Source organism: Arachis ipaensis, chromosome B09 (assembly GCF_000816755.2).
Source record: "Arachis ipaensis cultivar K30076 chromosome B09, Araip1.1, whole genome shotgun sequence".
NCBI classification, from domain to species: domain Eukaryota; kingdom Viridiplantae; phylum Streptophyta; class Magnoliopsida; order Fabales; family Fabaceae; genus Arachis; species Arachis ipaensis.
In genome coordinates this window covers 96,682,814-96,689,282 of record NC_029793.2, presented here as the reverse complement: position 1 = coordinate 96,689,282, position 6,469 = coordinate 96,682,814, and positions in this window count along the sequence as shown.

Genomic DNA, 6,469 nt, shown 5'->3' with positions numbered 1-6,469 from the left:
ATTGTAACCAGACTCATAGCCAAAGGGGTGAGAGTTCATAGTAGAAAATAAAAATTAAAAAAATAAAAACAAATTTAAATTAAAAGGTTATTTAAATTTTGAATTTGAAATAAAATTTTTAAATTTGAATTTTTAAAATTTTTAAATTTGAATTTTGAAATTTGATTTTTGAAATAAGATAAGATAAAATAAAAATTTTAAAATAAAAACCAATAACCTCTTAACTTAAGAAAAAGCAAAAATAAAAACAAAAATAAAAACAAATAAACAAGCAAAAATAAAATATTTACAATAACCAATAATAAGGCACACGTTTGCGATTACCCGACAACGGCGCCATTTTGACGTTGGGATTTTTGCCAGTAAAGAATTTCATAAAAACAGTCGCGTTGTAGATATAGTCTCTAAACCGACAGAAATCCTTTCGTACAAACGTTTTGGTTGTCACAAGTAACAAACCCCTTTGAAATTGATAACCGAGTATTCAAACCTCGGGTCGTCTTCTCAAGGAATTGGAGGGAGGTATGTTCTTATTATTGGTTATGAGTTTGTAAATTTGGGGTTTAGGAAGTAAGGTGGGAATATGTTATATGACAAGTAAAATAAAATAATAATAATAATAAAATAGACTGTTGGCAAGGTAAGAAGAACTGGAAGTCCTATCATTATCAATTGTGATGAGAATTGGATTTTAATCCCACTTTGTTAACCTTTGTTAAACAAAGGAAAGTTAAGTGGACTGATTAGCTTGATTCTCAAGTCCTAGTCAACTCTTGTGGAGAGACTAGCTTTAGAGCAATCCTAGTGCAATCAAAATCTGCCAATTTCAACTACTGTTTTATTTGACAGCTCAAGCGTTACCAATCACTTGTCCCAAGCCAAAAAGGGAGAAAAATCTAAATTAAATTAAAAGCATTCGTATGAATAAAGGAAAGCAAAAGTAAATCTGAAGTACCTCAAATAACATTGATTAAGAAAATTATATGTAACATGGAAGAGTTCATAAATTAAATAAAAATAAAGAACCTGGGATTGAGAGTCACTCCTAAAACTAAGAGAAGTCCTAAATCCTAATCCTAAGAGAGAGGAGAGAACCTCTCTCTCTAAAAACTATATTTACTCCTAAAATTGTGAATGTGAAAGCTTCCTATGTATGGATGCATTCCTCCACTTTATAGCTTCTAATATGTGTTTTCTGGGCTGCAAACTGGGTCAGAAATAGCCCAGAATTCGCTGGAAAAGAATTCAAACACGCTGATTTTCGTCACTGCAACGCGGCCGCATGGGTCACGCAGTCGCGTCGTCTAGCGTCAGAGCAACTATAGCATATTATATATCAAATCGAAGCCCCAGACGTTAGCTTTCCAACGCAACTGGAACCGCGTCGTTTGAACCTTTGTAGCTAAAGTTATAGACGTTTGAGTGCGAAGAGGTCAGGCTGGACAGCTTAACAATTTCTCCAACTTCTTGTATTCCTTCCACTTTTGCATGCTTCCTTTCCATCCTCTGAGTCATTCCTGCCCTATAATCTCTGAAAGCACTTAACACACATATCAAGGCATCTAATGGTAATAAGAGAGGATTAATATTGGCAAATATAAGATCAAAGAAGCATGTTTTCAATCATAGCATAAATTTTGGGAAGGAATTGTAAAACCATGCAAATAGTATGAATAAGTGGGTAAAGAGTTGATAAAATCCACTCAATTAAGCACAAGATAAACCATAAAATAGTGGTTTATCAATACACAACTCCCAATGAGGTAATTCTAGTGCCATTTGAAAATAGACATCCAGGGCTTTCCAACCATATATAACACTTTATGATGGATACTGGAATTGAGGAAGATATTGACCCCGAAAACACAAGGAGAAAAATACGTCACTGCAGAGTTACCAGCCTGACCTCTTCATCTTCAAAGGAACATAACGTGAGTTGTAGAGGTGGAAATGATGTGATTTTTTCGTGGCGTTGGAAAGCTGACATCAAGAGCTTTCCAACGATATATAACAATCTATGGTGGACGTTAAAAATAGAGGTTAAAGATACCATTATTTCAGCGTTGCAAAAGCTGGGCGTGCCACTTGATATCGAAGGCGTGACACGCCAGCTCTATTTTCATAATGGGCATGCTACTTGGGATTCTGAGCATGGCACGCCAGTTCTAATGGCCAAAGATCATCATTGAAGATGTGGCATGCCAAAGAGTGGGCGTGGCATGTCGGGCTACCTGACAGACTGACCTATCCACCTTCAAATGGGCATAACTTGAGCTACAGAGGTCCAAATGAGTTGATTCCGAAGGCGTTGAAAAGCAAACATCCAAGGCTTTCCAACAATATATAATAAGTCATAGTGGATATTCAATTTGAGGCCCAAACAACTCCATCAATTCAGCATTGCAAAGTGGGTCATACTCCAAAGGGCAAAATCAGGTGGGAGTGGCACTTGAAACCACATGCCAACTTCTTCCTGCAGCCCTGATGAGAGAACTTTTGCATGGTCTAGAAATTTGCAGATAAATTCTCGTTGCAAGTATAGTTTCTAAACCTTCAAAAGTTTTTTTATACAAACGTTTTGGGTGTCACAAGTAACAAACCCCTTAAAAATTGTTAACCGAGTATTTAAACCTCGGGTCGTCTTCTCAAGGAACTGCGAGGAAGTATGTTCTTATTATTGGTTATAAAGGTTATAATCGGGGTTTAGAAGGTGAGAAGCAAGTAATTTAAATGACGAGTGAATTAAATGGCAATTAAAAATAAATAATAACTGTAAAACAACTTTTGGCAAGATAAGGGAAATTAGAAGTCCAACTTAGCTATCCCTCTCAACAATAATGAAAGTTGTATCTTAATTCTACTTGGTCAACCTGTACCGGGGCAAGGAAAGTCAAGGGACTAATTGAATTGACCTTTGAATCCTATTTATTTCCTAAGAAAAGGATGGGATTACTTAGGTTCAGCTCAATTAGCAAGATAACGATTATCAATTATGTTGAGTTTAATAACTGTTGAGTTACTAAATTCTTAACCAGAACCAAAAGGGAAAATGTAAAATTGCAGGAATAATAAAAGTATCCTTAGATGGGAAGTAATGGTAACTTAAATCAAAGGGAACAATCATAAACTGAAAATACCTCAAATATCATTAATTCAAATAACTTTCTATAACATGGAATAGTTCGTAAATCAAATTATAATAATCAATTCAAATGTTGGAATAAATAAAAGTAAAGCTAAAATAAAAGAATATTAAAACCTGGATCCAGAGTTACTCCAAAAACAAGAAGAAGTCCTAAATCCTAAAAAAGAGAGAGAGAATCTCTCTCTAAACTAAATCTAAATCATGAAAACTAGAAATTGGCAAGCTCTCTTGAATGGATGCATTCCCACACTTTATAACCTCTGGTCTATGCTGTCTGTACTTGGATCTGGGCCAAAAAGGGCTTCAGAATTCGCTGGGGGCGTATTCTGTAATTTCTGGTACGTGGCCTCTGTCACGCGTCCGTGTGGGTCACGCGGTCGCGTCATCTGGTACGTGGCCTCTGTCATGTGCGTTCTGCTTAAGGCGCGCGGTCGCGTCAGTCATACGGCCGCGTCGCTGCTTCTTTGCTTCTGGCATGCGATCGCGTCATCCATGCGATCGCGTGAATACCAGTTTCCTTCAAAGTTCCGTTTTGCTTTCTCCTTCCATTTTTGTATGTTTCATTTTCCATCCTTCAAGTCATTCTACCTTAGAAAATCTGAAACTACTCAACACACTAATCACGACATCGAATGGAAATAAAGGTAATTAAAATAATTAATTTTTAAAGCTTAGGAAACATGTTTTTCACAATATGACATAATAAGGAAGGGAAGGTAAAACCATGCAATTAATGTGAATAAGTAGGTGAAGAGTTGAATAAATCACTCTAATTAAGCACAAAAGAACTCATGAAATATGGGTTTATCAACCTCCCCACACTTAAACACTAGCATGTCCTCATGCTAAATCCAAGGTAAATAATTAAGGTTAAAGTGATGGAATGTCATGCTATGCAACCTAATTTAAATGCAACTACCTAAATGAATCATGCAATTCTAATTCATCCACTCATATATAAAGCCTACATGTAGTTAAATTATTTCACATTCTCAAGGAGATATATATACATATATAGCTAACCCTCAAATAATAAAGCAAATGAGATGAGAAAAAACTTGCAAGACAATCAGAGATAAATGTTAATGAGATTTTGAACCGTCACTGGATTTTGTGTTTTCTCTCTAATCACTCAGTGTTTATTGGGTTAATCACTCTATTCTTGTTTTTATTCTTTCTTTCTATAACCTTGTTTTTCGTCTAACCAATCAACAATTATAGAACATAGTCATACCAAAACTCATGAGGTCTTTAATTAAGGTTGTAATGGGGTCAAAGCAAAGGGTAAGGATATATGTATAAGGCTAAGTGAGCTAATAAGTGAATCCTTAATTAGATTAAGATCTCACCTAACATACATACTTAGTAAAACAATGCTTCTTTACCTATTTTCCCTATTTTCTCACTTTTGATGTCACATGCTCATGTTTCAATTCTTGTTTTTATTCCATGTGCATTGCTTTTTATTTTGCCTTGGGGAGTCCTTTTTGTATCCCCTTATTTACATGCTTGAAAACTAACTTCTTTTTTTTTTTTTTGAATACACATGGTAATTTAAGCACTTTGATTTTCTCATGAACATGCTTCCCAAATTTATTTTATTTCTTTTAACTTTTCTACCTTTTGTTTCTATCATCCATGTTCCCAAAAGGTTTCCCACATTTAACTCTATTAAAGATTTTCTATCTTAAGCTAACCAAAGATTCACATGGGAATTTCTTTTGTTTTTCTGCTTAAGGCTAGTAATTTGGCTAAATAGAATAAAGGGGTTTTAAAAGGCTCAAGGGGGCTAACAAGGGTGATGTAAAAGGTAGGATAATTTGGGGTAAGTGAGCTAAAATCAAATGATGACCTCAATCATTATTTTGAGATGTACCTATATTCTATAATTGGACATATAGACTAAAACAAAGTAAAGAATACCAGAATAAGAAAGAAGGTCGGAACACACATGAATAAAAATTATGGTTTGAATGTAACCATACAGTTAAGCTCAAAACTCACAGGCTATGTGTTCTCTAGCTGAAAAATCATTTATCACTTATGTATGTCATGTAGGTTTAGTTAAAAATTCTCATTATTCTCTTAAAAAGTAATTTAGGGTAGCCTTTGAAGTTTTAATGTTTCTCCTTGATGAAATGTTGTCAGTTTAACTACATCATGTAATGCTATATATACAAGGTTTTATGGATCTAAATCTATTATGTTCAAGTTCCTAGCTTACTCTTTTTATATTTGTCAATTTAAACTAAGCTATAATTAAGCTATCTTATGTAAAAAGGGTAAACTATACTAATTGATCCACTAATAAATCAGAATTGCAAACTAAACTAAATAACTAAAATGTGAACAAAAAATGCAAAATGCAGAAAATAGAGTAAAATACACAAGTAGCAATGTATAAGTACTTAGAAAATAACAGTAAAAGAAAAAGAGAAAAAAAAATACAGAAAAATATCCAAAATAAAAGAAAAAGTATGTAGTAGTTCACCAAAATAAACCCCAGAGATGGTGACCTCCCCACACTTAAAATGAAGCATCGTCCTCGATGCTCAATCAAGCCGGGTGTGAAGGAGTGTCATCACTGGGAGGGATGGTAGCTGGGGTCTCTGTGGCAGTGGTGGGCTGAGAGTCTGGCTGCTGCAGAGGGGAGACTGACTGGATCGGGATCTCCAGATCTGCAGCCTCAAGCTGGGGCATAACCTCCTGATGCGGGGCAGTCTGCTATGTGGCTGCCTGCTGATGGGTCTCTGCCTGGGAATGAGGCTTCTCCTCGTGCTCATCCTCCTCCTCCTCTGATGGCTCCGATGGTGTGTCGGGCTCGGAGGGGATGTCGGCACCCTGTCTGATCATCAGCTTCAGATGGGAATAGCGTTGCCTGCTGCGGCGCTCCAATCTCTCATACCGGCGCCTGTTACGACGCTCCATCTGATCAAGCTGGCGGAATAGACGGTGCACGAGGCGATAAACCGGCTCAGAGGTGGGTGGAGGTGCAGTGGTGGCAGCAGGGGCAGCTGTGGCAGCTGTGGATGAAGAGGGTCCAGCAGACGGAGGGGCTGTCTCATCAGTAGCAGTGACAGGTGGTGGTCTGTAGCCCAAAGCAAGGAAGTTCCTGCTGTGAGGAATGATCTTCCTGCAATCCGCCGCTGGTGGTCGCTCATCGGCATCCTCCCAAGGCACATCAGCCTGACGGCCTAGCCGTGTAACTAGATAAGGAAAGGGGAGGTGCCTCGGACGTGGACCCTGACCATATAATGCCGGATAAAACGAGGTAAGTACAGGTCCTTACCCTCCAGCACACACCAGAGGAGGGTGATCATGGCA